The 16,009-nt window shown below is 44.9% G+C and overlaps 1 protein-coding gene across 28 annotated transcripts in view; it reads right to left on the minus strand.

The window, feature by feature from the left end:
- The window catches only part of RIMS2 (regulating synaptic membrane exocytosis 2), a 513,992-nt gene that overhangs the window by 61,966 nt on the left and 436,017 nt on the right, over nt 1–16,009 (minus strand). The gene's annotated exons all lie outside the window — the stretch shown is intronic.

Genomic DNA, 16,009 nt, shown 5'->3' on the forward strand with positions numbered 1-16,009 from the left:
TCATAAAGAAAAAATGAAATTACTACTAAAACAGTGAAAAATATCATGAAACAATAGCTAATATAACTGTTACTATTATAACATAATATATTATATAATTATATATTACATATATATATAAATATATAATATAATATATATAATATATAATATAATATATAACTGTTATATAATAATAGCTATGTTATATAATATAGGCTGTATCCTAACCTGCCCCCTCCTGACCAGCCTGGCGTTGCACCAGGCTGCTTGAGACTGCACCAGCGATTTCATTGGCGCAGACCCAAGTAGCCCCATGGGGTGCCTGCAGTGCTACACGAGGTAAGCAGAAATAAATCCCTTACTCTGTGTTGTGTTGTGCAGCAGCCACCTTCTACCCTGCGCTGGATACGGCGCAAGCCAGTTGGTCTGCCTGTTCCAGTGCAGGATAGGACTGGGCTGCCCATCCTTAAGGTTGTAATAAAATCCTGCAAAATATGAACTGCACGTTACATGCACAAGTATAAAGTTAATAGTTTTAAGGTATCTGATGCATTTCACCAGCTTTAAAAGCAACATGCAGAAAGTCAACTTTTAACATAGGGACCATAATTCTTAGCTTCCATTCTACATACAGAGACAGTTTTGAAATCTGTCTTTCCACTACTATGTTCTATGCATGGCACACTGTGTGTCTGTTATTATACTGATTAAGTGCTTATTACAAAATAAATTCTGTATTCTTGAAAGACATTCAATTCTTTAAGCAGTGGTCTCATTGGTTTCAACTGGAAGGAATTAAGCATTAAATCAATGGGATTGACAGTCAAGCTAACACATAAGGTATCTATGGTTGTCATTTTTCTTTTTAGTAGCCCATGGGGCTGGTTTGGAGATCAGTAAAGCAGCATTCTAGGACCCTAGAAATGAGTGTTTAATTCTTTCTTCCCATGCTCCTCGCAATGTAAACTACTCTTGTCCCACTGAGAAACTGCTTAATAGAAGGGAAAAGGCAGGAAGGTATTTGCAATACCTGTCTTTTTCTCTTGACTGGCAGCTCAATTCTGTGCTCCCGGCACTCAATTCTATGTCGACCCAAGGGTCGGGATAGGATTTTGAGCCTCCATGGCAGTGGCCTGAAATGGAGGCTCAGGATCCGGTGGAGCTGTCCTATCTCCCTCCTGTCTTGCTCCCTCCCCCTTCCCCATCCTCTCCCCGCCCTCCACCTACCTCCTCCTGCCCCGGAACACCTCCTCCCTGCCTGCCCCCACACCCTCACCTACCTCTCTGCTGCCCGGAGGTCCCTGTAACCACTGAGACCCTATACATAGATTTCCAGTGTCAAGCCTACATTGGCACTAAAAGTGCACCTAACTTTAGCTAGTTTGTGCACTTAGTGCTTCTAGTAGAAACCCCAGGGAAAACAGAGGCATGGCAAATAATGACTCAAATTTTCAGAAAGACAACATTATACAGGACAATTATCTTTATTAAAAAATGAAGCAACTCTTCTAAATTTAAAATACTTCAGAGTACAAAAAATGACTACATGACATATTTCTAGAAAATATTCTTGTTTGCTATGAATAATGTTTATTTTTTTTGCAGGAGCATTTGAGTAACAATGCAGATAGGAAAAGATATATGATAGGAAAAGAAGTTTCATTATACTGAAGGTGATAAATTAGACTACCAACAACCTTACTGACAGATTTGGAGGGAAAGTAATCTAATTTTCAGGTGTTTACAATTAGTTTGTGTTGGAATCCACCCGCAACAGCATTATATGAAGGGGTACAAATATTGGCAGTTTATAGTAACAAGGTGTGGCTTGTCAAAAGTACCATAGCACTAATCACATTGTACAATACCCAGGTCCAAGTGGATATTGATACAAATAGTGATTGCAATGATAAAAGCTCCCTAAACCACTACTTTGGATGAAACTGAATTGATCAGTTGAATCCCCCTTGAGTTTTAATTATTACATGGTCAGTGCTTGAATTACAGGGAGTGCAAGGGCTCCTTTGATTACCTCTATCTTCAGTGATGGACCTGTTAGTTACCATTTTTGAAGGTTGGACGGAGGCAGCAGTGGCACTGCAGAGGGCAGAGGCTGCGCCACAGTGGGTGTGGTGCTGCCGCTCTAAAGGCGCCTGGGACTTTTACCCCCTCCTGCTCCCCCATTGCCATTATTTATCTCTGAGGCTGCATGTTCTGGCTAAGGAGAGCGGTCTGGTCACCAGTTCTGCATTGCTTGATATATTCATTATCTATTCAGATTTACTAGGGTTGTTAGCCAACACAGTTAGAGATGGGCCATTACCTTAAAGCTCACATTATGAAGGGAGAAAAGGCTGCTTCGGCTCCTCCTCTTGGTGCCCACCTCTCTCCTAGAGCAACTAAAAATAACCCCCACAGGCAGTGAACCACCATGGAGTGATCCTGCTGGGTAGGGAATCTTTGCTTTGATATGCAACTGTTTGGGGACACGCCTATCAGCACTGTACATGTGTGCAGCTGCTGAGTGGTGCAGACATTTCACTCATTAAGAGGAGTTTTGGATAGTGAAATAATCCAGTGTGCATCATCTGCCATCCTGTACTATCTACCCTAGATCTTAATTGACTGATATCCTTTTCCTAGAGCAGTGGTTCCCAAAGTCCTACTCGGACTTTGGGACCACAGGTAAATATTTGTGAGGGTGGATCATAGTCTTTCGAGACTGAAGGTTGCCAACAACAAGGAGCCTGGGGTAGTTGCGTGCCTGCCATTGGCCGCCCTGGGGCAAATGCCCCAGGCACCAGCTGCTGGGACTCCGTGGAAGCCTCTCTGAGGCTCCTGATGGGGGTGGAAACTGTGCTTCCGGTTTGCCGGAAGCACAGTTTATAGCGTCGGGGAACCTCACAGAAGTAACCTCACAATAACCCGCAGGGGGGCACCATCGCAGAGCTTTGCCCTGGACATGGGGTTTTGGAGGTCCGCAGCTGGGCTGGGGGTATCCCAGTGGCTCCACAGCAATTGCAGCACCTCAGAACCCAGGGATTTTGCCACTTATCTGCCTCCTCGATGCTTGAAATCACGCCGTTTGGGGATCAGAGCACACTCAGATCCCTGGAAGTACACTCCGATCTCTGAATGGAGCAATATCTAGCATTGGGGAAGCCTGCGGGGGGGGGGTCTGAAGGCCTCCAGACCCTCCCCAAAGCCAGCAGGACCCTGCAGGTAAGGGGACATCCATTAATGGGCCACTCCCTTTAAGGAGGAATGGCTATGGTGCTGTTGGTACACCCATTACTGGGTTACTCCCCTTAAGGTGGAATGGCCCAGTTTTGGTTCCCTATGGTGGGACACAACCCACCACTTTGGAAACCACTATCCTAGAGGATTCTTTGCTAGATGAGCCCAACATGGTGAAGGTGGCTGGGATTTTCTTTCTAGACTCATCTTCTCACAATCAGAGCTTAGGAACAAAGCAGAAGACGGGATTTGCTACAGGGTAAAATTCCAAAAACAAAGCTCATCAGTACACACACAATTTCTACCACTTTAGTGCAGATAATCAGAAGTGGTTGGCACTGTTGGCACATTAAATGTTTCCTTTTTTTACCCAGATGTTTCTATATTTATATATAACTTAACTCAGAAATGGTACATGTCAGAGGATGTGGGTTTCATTAAGGGCCCCCTAACTTTTTGCTAATAGTTCAAGCACTGTTTCTGGCAGATAAGTATATTTGAGAACACGTTCTTGCAAACTGGAAGTGACCTTCTAGGAATTTCAGAAGCCATTCTGAGACCCATGGAGGCTGTGCACAGGGGGACCTGCTCAGGGGACCCCAAAATTCACATGATTTGATTTCACACAGAATTCAGTATCCACAAGGTTTCCAGAAATGGAACTCTCGCGGATAACAAGGGTCCACCTGCAATTAGATTTCTCAGCACTTCAGTTTTTGTTTGAATTATGCTGTTTAGAAAAATGGCCCTTAAAATGTGACCAGAGTAGCAAACAGTACCTCCTTGTGGTATAGCAGCACTATGTACAGGAGTCCCCTCTACAACAGTAAATTCAGTATTCCACGGATTTACCCCCTGCCCTCAGCCATTATGGTACCTTCGTTTGTGTTTTAACCAAGCAACATTCTTGCTTCACTGAAGAACAGGACATGCAGGCAACTAGAAAGAGACTAACTGAAACTAACAGGAAGCAGAAACTGACCTGCTTCCTGATAACCTTCTGTTAATCTCCTCCCTGTAGTGTTCAGGCTGGTTGCCTGCATGTCACATTCTTCAGTGAAACAAGAACATTGCTTGGTTAAGCAAGAGGCACCTGTACTTCAAGTGCTGCTAAGCAAGAATAAAGGTGATTTGAGCAGGGGGGTTTACATAGGTTTCCCCATATCCATGGTTTCCATATCCATGGGGGCAGGGCAGAAGAGAATCCCTGCAGATACGAGGGGATGCTATATTTATAAGTACATACTGCAGAGCTGTTGCTTTTTTAATGGTAGTTCTAATGCATTCATTTTATCAACTAAATTGAATGTTCAGTGAGGCATCTCTTTATCTAGTCACAATATTTTCACTTATTATTTTTAAATTTGTCCCTCTTAACGATAATTTTACTGTTCTGTTTGCTGGAATACTCAGTGGTAATATTCATCTACCGACAGCCTTCTTTTGCATTTATTCAGAAATAGGGTTATTAAAAGTCAGTTTCACTTCCCAAGTTCAAAAGAAATCAACCAATGTTTTGAAGCTGCAATTACAATGAAATCTGATCTTCAGCCCTTATTTCATTTTCCAGTGACAAAAAGCTTTGTGGCATGCTGTTATGGTAATGGCAACTAAATATTTAATGACAACAATTACACTTGTAGAAGTACTTCCTATTTTCTGTAAAAAGTAGATTTGTTCTTTATTTTTACAAGGCATTTGAGCCTAACATATATTGTTTCATGTTGGCACACTATTTAAAACATATTTTTTTTTCTTCCTCCTCTACCTTCTATGCAGAAATGATACCCAAATCATTCTGCCTTTTTACTGATTACTGTTAAAGCAAGTAGCATTGGCCAAAGTTTATTCTTGGTATTAGAATGTATTGTCCCCTTTAAGGTTTCTGGCATATGTGGTACTAGGGAGCAGAACAATATGTTGCAATACAAGATTTAGAAATGAAGCAAAATTCTGGGAATCTTGTAAAACTTACCAGCAGCAATAGTGTGATAGATTTTCTAGAACACCAATTTTCACTTTTCTTGATTCTTCCTTATTTTAATGCAAATAACTAAGGGCCCAATCCTATACAGTGAGCGCCCACTCACCGCTGGTGTGCACTGTTGCAAACGTGCTATAAGGCAGGACTGCCAGGCAGTAGAGAGGTAGATGGAGGTGTGGGGGGAGGTGGGAGGAGGCATTCCGGGGTGGGGGGAGGTGGGTAGAGAGGAGGCGTGCCAGGGGGAGGGAGCAGGGCAGGAGAGAGGCGGGACCTCCACCGGATCCTGAGCCTCTGTTTTGGGCCACTGGCCTGACACGGAGGCTCAAAATTCTATGCCGACTCTTGGGTCGACACAGAATTGAGTAGCCCCATTGCCACAAAAGTCCCCTTCTCCCAAGGAGCCACCAGTACTGCCTGTAGAGTGCACAGGATGCAGGAGCAGCCATTTTTGGCGCCACTGCAGCCCTGGGCAGTGGGAGCAGAGGATTGGACTGTAAGCCTGCAATCTTAATCACACTTTCCTGGGAATGTCTCATTGAACACAGTGGTATTTACTTTTTAGGAAGTCTGCTTCGGATTGCACTGCAGAAAATTATTTTTAAATAAATTTATATGCTGCTTCCACCCCAACAATGGAGTGCCCAAAGCAGCTTACTTATTTGTGATGACAAATGTTGAAGATACTTGTGTGTGTGTGCGTGTATGCTGGATCCCAAACCCTGTCCCCGCGGAGTTCGGAGTGGCTTCAAGTTGCTCTGCTCTCCTCAGACTTGTGCCACCTCAGGAGGTGGCGCAAGTCTGAGGAGACCCATAGGGGCCAGGGCGCCTTACTCGGAGGTAAGGAGAAAGTTGAGCCGCTTTGGGCTCCTATCCTGAGCTAGATACAGCACAAGCCTCTTGGCTTACCTGTTCCAGTGCAGGATAGGATTGTACCCTAAAAGACCAAATGGGTTTTTAAAAAAAACTTTTTAAATTATAACTTATTGGATGAATAGCAGGATAAAATAAATGAATGTATAAATTGCCATGACATAATTGATCGTTTATAAATTATGACGCATGTGGATTTAGTATTTTAATTCGAGTCAGATTATACTAAGCTTCAATGGGTGCTGTTGGGCACAGACACTGCTCATAGGTAGATACTGAAGATGATGTCTATAACAGCTGATGAACTCAGTCTATAATTCTGTAACTCAGTTGATGAACATAGTTGCATTTCAGTTGATTATGTGTTTCAATACAGTTTAGGTGAACTTGTAAGGCTGCATAAGTAACCGAAATGATTAGTGATTTCTCAGTTCTTTCTTTATCAACACAAGCATGCAAACAAACAAAAAAACTCAAACAATTTGTTAAGGGTAAACTACCTGTTCTTTTATTTTACCCTAACTTTATATAAACTTATTCTTCTTTTATCAATTCATGCCTGTAACATGGGGTGGTAAAGTTGAGAACATGTCAAAAAAAGAGAAAATAGGGAACTGGTTTGAGGAAGTGGGAAGGCAACAAGCATACTTTCATTAAAAAATATTTTTATTATAAATCTTAGGTTTGTAATTATAACACATTCCAGTGAATGATCAAACAAATAAAACCTTGCAATGCAAAACGTTACGACTTGGAGGGGGGAGGATAGGCAGATGAGTATATGAACTGGAAAAGTTAAACAAAATGAAGTGCCAAAGGACGACCCACTTACGTTGGGTCCAAGAAAAGCTAGTTCATATTACCGTGGTGTTACTGTATTTTTGGTTTTGGGTATTATCCGATTTCTCAAGAGATTATGGACATTTTCCTTTATAATTCATCCAAGCTGGTGCGCAGACTGGGTCTAGAAGGGGGTTGGGACCGGCCTCAGCATCTTATGCCAAATCCAAACTATCCCTCCCAGCCAACCTGGTGTTACACCAGGCTGATTTGCACCAGTGATTTCACTGATGTAAATCAGAGTAGACCCATGGGGGTGAGGCATGACATGGGGTAAGGGGAAAAATATCCCCCTGCTCCAAATTGTGCTCCAGCCACCTCCTAACCTGTGCTGGATATGGCTCAGGCCACTTGGCCTGTCAGTTCCAGGGCAGGTTAGGATTGGACTGCAAAAGAAAAAAGCATGCCTCTTAAAGAAGATTTCTGGGTGAGCAAAAAGTATTTTCTAGAGTTGATATGGAAATGTGAAGCATTGGGAATATGATAATATATATATTTTTTTAATTTCTACCCCATCTTTCTAAACTGGAGGGATATATGAGAAAGTTGAATCGAGTATATGTTCACTCAAAAGGACATACAGAGAAATTTTATGCTGCACATTATTGAGTGTATGTGAGTGTTTTTCTTTTAATTTACACACTTAAATACTTCTGCATACCTAACAAATCTCCCAAGTATGTAAAAAGCACCTTCAGCTTTGGATGGTTGAACTTCTCTACAAAATTGATAGCCACTCAAAGCCTGGGTTCAGAGCAATTACCGTATTTTTCGCTCCAAGACGCACCTCGTTTTTAGAGGAGGAAAACAAGGAAAAAAATATTCTAAACCAAATAGTGTAATAAAATATTTAATAAACTATAACAGAATAACATTTGAACCATGTAAAGTGAACAGCAGTCAACAGTGGCATTAAGAACCATTATCACTGTCATTAACAAATGGAGAGACTTAAAGGTTTGAGTACTCTAGTTTTCTGGAAACCCCAAGAACTCATCATTGCTAGAGTCAGAATTTATGAAGCTCACAAAAGCAGGTGCACACAAATAGGGGATCACATTATCTTTCTGCTACAATGATGTTCTGCTAAATTCCAATCCACTGGGCCTCGTGCCCGCTTAAGGCTGATCAGTCCCCCTTGTGCAACTCACCAGTGCAGCAAGCAAAAGTGAGTCCAGTTCCAGTCCACAGATACCAAGTAAATCAGTCCCATCAATCAGAGTTACCAAATCAGAGTCCAGAGCCAATAAGCCAAATTACAGTCCAAGGTCAGGTTCCAGGTAGGTCAGTCAAATCCATCAGGGTATCCAAGTCCAGTCACAATCCACAGTCAGATTCCAAATTCAATAAACCCAGTCCGTCTCGTCTCGTCTCCTACCTCCAACCTGCACTCCTTCAAAACCCACAAACCCTTTCTGCCTCTGGTACTCCTTATATCCCTGAGGACCCTATTGCCTTCCAGTGGCTGCAGCTGTGCAGCACACTCTGCTGGATGCCCAGGCATCCTTAAAGGGGCCACTGCTGACACCACATCTACCTCCTCGCCAGTTCTTCCGTGATTCCAATACAAATTAACAAGTGAAAAGTCTAACCACAACTTGAATTCTCAAGACACAACAAACCTCTGGATTTATGGTGAGAAACGAGCCTTACCTGGGGCTTGTGCAATAAGCAAACACTGGCATTCTGACCAAGGAGACAGTTTTTTCTTTGTGATGGGGGGGGCTTACATTCAGATGCTGGATGAGGTGAGTGAAAGTGCCCCTCCCCTGCTGTGTGAGTGGGGGGGGCAGAGCATCTGTGTGTGTAAGTGAAGGGGGCAGCCTGTGTGTGTGATAGAGGGGGAAAGTGTTTGTGTTGCAGAGAAGTTGTGATGCTCCAGGCTTGGGGGGAGGGAAGAGTCTGTGATGCTCTAGGCTTGGGGGGCGGAAGAGAAAAGCTGTGATGCTCCAGGCTTGGGGGGAGAGCAAGAGTCTGTGATGCTCCAGGCTTGGGGGGGGGGGAAGAGAGAAGCTGTGATGCTCCAGGCTTGGGGGGAGAGAGGATGTGATGCTCCAGGCTTGGCAGGCGGAGAGAGGCTTTCCTGGGAGTAAGCCCCCCTGACTCTAATGGGACTTACTTCTGAGTAGACACGCTGGCTTGCTCAGCAAGACTGCCACCCCACCCACACTTTCCTGGGAGTGAGCCCCAGTGACACTGAGACTTACTTCTGAGTAGACATGCGGGCTTGTTCAGCAAGACTGCCACCCCAACCCACGCTTTCCTGGGAGAGAGCCCCAGTGATGCTGAGACTTTCCTGGGAGTGAGCCCCAGTGATGCTGAGACTTACTTCTGAGTAGACACGCGGGCTTGCTCAGCAAGACTGCCACCCCAACCCACGCTTTCCTGGGAGTGAGCCCCAGTGATGCTGAGACTTTCCTGGGAGTGAGCCCCAGTGATGCTGAGACTTACTTCTGAGTAGACACGCAGGCTTGCACAGTGAGACTGCCACCCCACCCACACTTTCCTGGGAAGCGGAGCCGAGCAGAGCGGGCAGGGGGCGGGGCCCCACTTTTTTGGGGGGAAAAAGTGCGTCTTATGGAGCGAAAAATACGGTATGATGATGCTTTCCTGGTCAGCTAGAACTTTGCTTATCACCCTGTAGTAGAAGTAAAGTACAGCTACAGATTTAGACCCTCATTTCTTCTGAGTAAATATTCATCATGCCCTTCTGTTCTACATTTCCATCTCTGCCATTAGTCCAAATATACATTTTAAAGGCTAAAAAACAAAACAAAACTGAAACAGCACCACACTTTGAATAGAATGTTCATATAATAAATCTTAGTAGGTATAATTTGGATATTTTAGGTTGTAAATGTATGCTCCATTATTATATGAATTCCATTCCACACTGGTTAAAATCGAGGTCCATGATATGTTTTTTAAGGTGTTCGCATGAAAACTTTGCCAAGGAGTAAATGAAAAGTTATAATGTTACATAAGTAACTCTGGAGTCTAATGTTTAAACCAATAGGCACTGAAAAGACATATAAACCCCTTGAACAAAAGCAATGAGGAATCTTGAAAATACCAATCCCAGCAATGGGTCAAAACAGCAAAAGAAAGTTACAGATTTCCTCACAAAACTCAATTATTAAGGAAGATGCAGTTTAGTCACTTAAAAAGATTTGGCAACAAATGCCTATTTTACATTGTTTACCCTGGGGGTTTTAAGGTACTACCACCTACCTCCCTTTGTGCTTTCCTGAAAAAACAATGAAGGGATAGGTTGACTGCAGTAAAATGGTTTATGCAGAAAACAGCAAAGAATCTTGCAGTTCACGTGTGCACAAACTGACAGGTGCAGACACACAAAATAAACTTGTGTAATCTGGGGAGTGCTCCATTTTTCCTCATGTACTGGTTCAATAGATTCAGTGAAGAGTTCGGCCTTATCAAATTCCCTGGTATCTGTTGATTCCAAGATATCCAACTATGAAATGGCTGGCTACCTAACAGGAGAAGATCCCTTGCTAACTGCACAAGAGGCATTTTTTCCCCACTTACCAGGGGACATCCACTACCAGGGGACATCCACTAAAATTGAGTATTGGGAGAGTTAGAACAGACAAAAGAAAATATTTCTTTACTCAGCGTGTGGTTGGTCTGTGGAACTCCTTGCCACAGGATGTGGTGATGGCGACTGGCCTGGATGCCTTTAAAAGGGGATTGGACAAGTTTCTGGAGGAAAAATCCATTACGGGGTACAAGCCATGATGTGTGTGCGCAACCTCCTGATTTTGGAGGTGGGCTATGTCAGAATGCCAGATGCAAGGGAGGGCACCAGGATGAGGTCTCTTGTTATCTGGTGTGCTCCCTGGGGCATCTGGTGGGCCGCTGTGAGATACAGGAAGTTGGACTAGATGGGCCGATGGCCTGATCCAGTGGGGCGGTTCTTATGTTCTCATGTTCTTTTCTAGTTTTGCTCCTCCTGTTTAGCAGGGGGAGAGTAACTGACCCTTTGCATCCCAGCACAGAGTTTTTTCTAGTGGCTGTTTGCTGGTGTTCTTCTGCACCTTTTTAGCCCATTTGGGACAGGGAGCCATTTAATTATTTGACCTTGGACGCAATCCTACCCTGTATCCAGTGCAGGATAGGGGCCCAAGGCGACTCAGCCAGAGACAAGGGGAAACTTTTCCCCTTACCTCCAAGTAAGGCACCTTTGCCCCAATGGGTTTCCTCGGACTTGTGCCACCTCCTGAGGTGGCGCAAGAATGAGGAGAGTGGAGTGGTTTCACACCGTTCCAAAGTCCCCAGGAACGAGGGTTGGGATCCAACATCCTAGCCCTGCTTCCCACTCCCCCCTGCCCGCCCCCGGAGCTGCCCCAGCCCACCCTCCCCCCACCCAGGAATACTTCCCTCCCGCCTCATCCCCACCCACTCCAGAAGCTTGCGTTGGGCCAGCTGGGCTGACACAAATCAAGCCGAGAAAGCCAGCGCGGAGGCTTGTGTCAGCCTCCGCAGGCTGGTGCACCTCTGAGCACTGGCTCGACTTCCTCCTGAGGAGGTGCAAACATGCCTTACGGCACATTTGCGATCCTCCTGGGCCGGCACAAGAGACTTGTGTCAGCCCATGGGCGCCTCAGGATTGTGCCCTTTGTCGGTAAACTGCTTTATGAACTTTTTTATTGAAAAGTGGTGTAAAAATACTGTTAAATAACACCACCACCACCAACTAATTTTGACCCTTTTCACTAAAGGATTGCCTCTCATTGATCTTTTTATAATAGTCTAGGACAGTGTTTTTCAACATTTGTCCTCTGCTGTACCACTTCACATGGTCCACCAATGTGAAGTACCACTGGAAGTAACTGGTGATGACCACATCATCAGTTACTTCTGGGTTGGGAGGCCAGATGCGATACAATAAACACCAGAAAGAGGCTCAGGGTGGACAGGAGGGCTTTTTTGAATGTGGAAAAGTATGCTTTGGAGCTGTGCCTGCCAAACTGAGCTCTCTACTGCTGTTTGTTGCTCTGCTTTCCTGGTCTTGCTGCCAAGTGGCAGGTGTCCATGGGTCCCATGAGTACCACCAGATACCACCTCAAGCACCACGGGTGGTACCTGTACTACTTGTTGAGAAACACTGATCTAAGAACAGAATAGATGAGCTCCCCTTCACTTGGGCAGAGGAAAGGAGATATTCCTCAGTTTGGAAGTATAGAAACGAAGTTGTGAATGGCCTTGAAAGATCCCATTTGTTGCAGTCAAACTCAGTGGGCCTGCTCTGTGTTTATGGGGTAGCCTTAAGGGAGGTCAAAGACTCCTTAAATAGGACGGTGATAAAAAGAGATCTTTTTTCTTTTTTCAATTTTTCAGAGACCCTGGTAATTGAAAGTTTTGACAATGCTTCCTGTTTTCCATTCATCTTGGGCTGTAGGGCTTTATCCTCTTTTGCAATGGCAAAAAAAAATTTAAAAATTAAAAATTTTAAAAAAATTTCCAGTAGTATTATCTTTGCTTTCTCAGCTTTTGAATCAGTATTCCTCTCTCCACATTTGTTCAGAGAGTGCTGATGGCTATTTTATGCCTGTGGCCATTATCTGCAAGACGATAAAAAATTGGTCCCTAGTTAATCTCAGAGGCAGCAAAAACAATGGATTCTGTCACCATTTTATTTAATTTTATGCTGCTTGTCAGGTGCTGGTTATAATTTTTAGAAATTAATAGCATTTAACACTAATCTGAAGCACACTGTGGTTCAGCAAGCTGTCCACATTTTCCTGCTCTGTTGTACAAAGCAGCAGGCTCTCTGAGGTTCTTTGAGGCTTGATTAGAGGCATGGTGGAGCAGCAGGAGCTCATATGCACCAGCAGTCCTCTTAATTCTGTGGGTTTGAGGTCCTGCATGACACCACTGAGATGGGCAGCAAAACCCACCCATGCCCCCAGCATTCTAGCCACTGTTTCAGATGCACTGCTCATTTAATGGTTTTGCAATCAAACCCCCCCCCCCCCCATCATAATGTCAGGCTTTTAGATCCTGTATAATACTTCTAACTTTACTGCAGTGAGGTCAAACTGTAGTCACAATACAGTGTGGCAGACGCTGGTAGCACCTAAATTTATATTTTAGCACTTTTATGCAAGCCATAACTTCAAAAACTACCAGTGATTTCAATGGGAACTGAATGTATACCAATAGGAATAGCAGTTGGTATGTGCATTTAAAAATATAGTAACTTAGGCCCAAATCCTAACCAACTTTCTGGCACTGACACAGCTGCGCCAGTGAGGCATGTGCTGCATCCTGCAGCAGGGTGGCAGTCATGGAGGCCTCCTCAAGGTAAGGGAATGTTTTTTCCTTTACCTCATAGCTGCGTTGCCCTTACCTCAGTCCTTGACAGTTGGTTAGGATTCCACCCTTAATTACTTGTTGCAAAAAATGATGCCATTTCTCCCTAACACGTGACAAATGCACAACTATTTAGTAAAATGTAGCCATTGTGAAAAACATATTAAATGGATTCAACAATTCAGTTCCATTCTAATTTTATACCTAGCTGTGTGTGTTGTCCCTGTTAGTCCACCTATAATTACACATTATCTTCCTTTAAAAGGTACATTTTATTTCTCCCCAAGAAGATACCACTAGTGGAGCTACGGCGGAGGGGGGATGCAGCTGTAAGTGCCGCATGGCTCAGAAACTCGCTTTGTAAGTTGCCCCTCCCCCTCACTCTCAAAGCCCATCCAGGGGTGAAAACAACATAGAGGAGAAACCTCTGTGCTGCTTTAACTCCTTGGAATGGCCCTAAGAGCGGGGGGGAGGGGCTGTTTACATGGGACATTTCGGAGCTGTGCAGGATTTACAGCTCCGCCTCCTCTGGTTCCGCTACTGGAAAGCAGAGCCAAATCCTATGCGTATCTAGTCAGAAGTAAGTCCCATTGTAATCAAAGGGACTTACTCCCTTGTAAGTGTGGATAGGATTGCAGCCTTAGAGCCCAATCCTATGGAGTGCACACCGGCTCACCACTGGCGTGCAGTGTTGCAAACGTGCCATAAGGCATGTTTGCAGGCCCCAGCGCTGGTGCTAGCCTAGCACGGTTGGAGCACCAGAACTCTGCTGTTCGGCAGTTGCATGGGCTGCCGAGCAGCAGAAACATAGGTGGAGACATGGGGGAGGAGGCGTTCAGGGGCAGGGGAAGGTGGAGGGAGGGGGGAGGAGGTGTGCTGGAGAGAGAGCAGGGTGGGGGGAGGGAGCAGTGTGGGAGCTTCGCTGCACCAGATCCAGAGCCCCTGTGTTGGGCTGATGGAGGCTCTGAATTCTACACCAACCTTTGAGTTGTCATAGAATTGAGTATCCCTGCAATGGGCTTAACCAGGGGAAGGGGACAAAAGTCCCCCTTTCCTGAGAAGGAGACTGCAGCTGCCTGGAGCACACAGGATGCAGCGGCAGTCATTTTCAGCACCACTGCAGACCTGCACATTGGGCAGCTCAAGATTGGGCTGCCCGCCAGCAGCTTCTGCAAGTTGGGCCAAAAGGAAAATTTCATAAAGCAATACCAATAGACAAATGTGAAATATCACTTGAAAAGAAAGAGCAATACATAAACGATACAGTTTGGAAGCAAACCAGAAAGAATTCATCTGCTTCAAATGTGTAAGCATACAGGTATAACCTAATTATGCATGGATTTTTCACCCGCTTGATAAGAAGGGCCCTTTGAATTAAAGGAAAAACATCCCTTTACATAAGAACAGCCCCACTGGATCAGGCCATAGGCCCATCTAGTCCAGCTTCCTGTATCTCACAGCGGCCCACCAAATGCCCCAGGGAGCACACCAGATAACAAGAGACCTCATCCTGGTGCCCTCCCTTGCATCTGGCATTCTGACATAACCCATTTCTAAAATCAGGAGGTTGCACATACACATCATGGCTTGTACCCCGTAATGGATTTTTCCTCCAGAAACTTGTCCAATCCCCTTTTAAAGGCGTCTAGGCTAGACGCCAGCACCACATCCTGTGGCAAGGAGTTCCACAGACCGACCACACGCTGAGTAAAGAAATACTTTCTTTTGTCTGTCCTAACTCTCCCAACACTCAATTTTAGTGGATGTCCCCTGGTTCTGGTGTTATGTGAGAGTGTAAAGAGCATCTCCCTATCCACTCTGTCCATCCCCTGCATAATTTTGTATGTCTCAATCATGTCCCCCTCAGGCGTCTCTTTTCTAGGCTGAAGAGGCCCAAATGCCATAGCCTTTCCTCATAAGGAAGGTGCCCCAGCCCCATAATCATCTTAGTCGCTCTCTTTTGCACCTTTTCCATTTCCACTATGTCTTTTTTGAGATGCGGCGACCAGAACTGGACACAATACTCCAGGTGTGGCCTTACCATAGATTTGAACAACAGCATTATAATATTAGCCGTTTTGTTCTCAATACCCTTCCTAATGATCCCAAGCATAGAATTGGCCTTCTTCACTGCTGCCGCACATTGGGCCAACACTTTCATCGACCTGTCCACCACCACCCCAAGATCTCTCTCCTGATTTGTCACAGACAGCTCAGAACCCATCAGCCTGTATCTAAAGTTTTGATTTTTTGCCCCAATGTGCATGACTTTACACTTACTGACATTGAAGCGCATCTGCCATTTTGCTGCCCATTCTGCCAGTCTGGAGAGATCCTTCTGGAGCTCCTCACAATCACTTCTGGTCTTCACCACTCGGAAAAGTTTGGTGTCGTCCGCAAACTTTGCAACCTCACTGCTCAAGCCTGTCTCCAGGTCATTTATGAAAAGGTTGAAAAGCACCAGTCCCAGCACAGATCCTTGGGGCACACCACTTTTCACTTCTCTCCATTGTGAAAATTGCCCATTGACACCCACTCTCTGTTTCCTGGCCTTCAACCAGTTCTCAATCCATGAGAGGACCTGTCCTCTAATTCCCTGACTGTGGAGTTTTTTCAGTAGCCTTTGGTGAGGGACCGTGTTGAACGCCTTCTGAAAGTCCAGATATATAATGTCCACGGGTTCTCCCGCATCCACATGCCTGTTGACCTTTTCATAAAATTATATAAGGTTCGTGAGGCAAGACTTACCCTTACAGAAGC

This window comes from Tiliqua scincoides, chromosome 4, assembly GCF_035046505.1.
Source record: "Tiliqua scincoides isolate rTilSci1 chromosome 4, rTilSci1.hap2, whole genome shotgun sequence".
Taxonomy (NCBI): Eukaryota; Metazoa; Chordata; class Lepidosauria; order Squamata; family Scincidae; genus Tiliqua; species Tiliqua scincoides.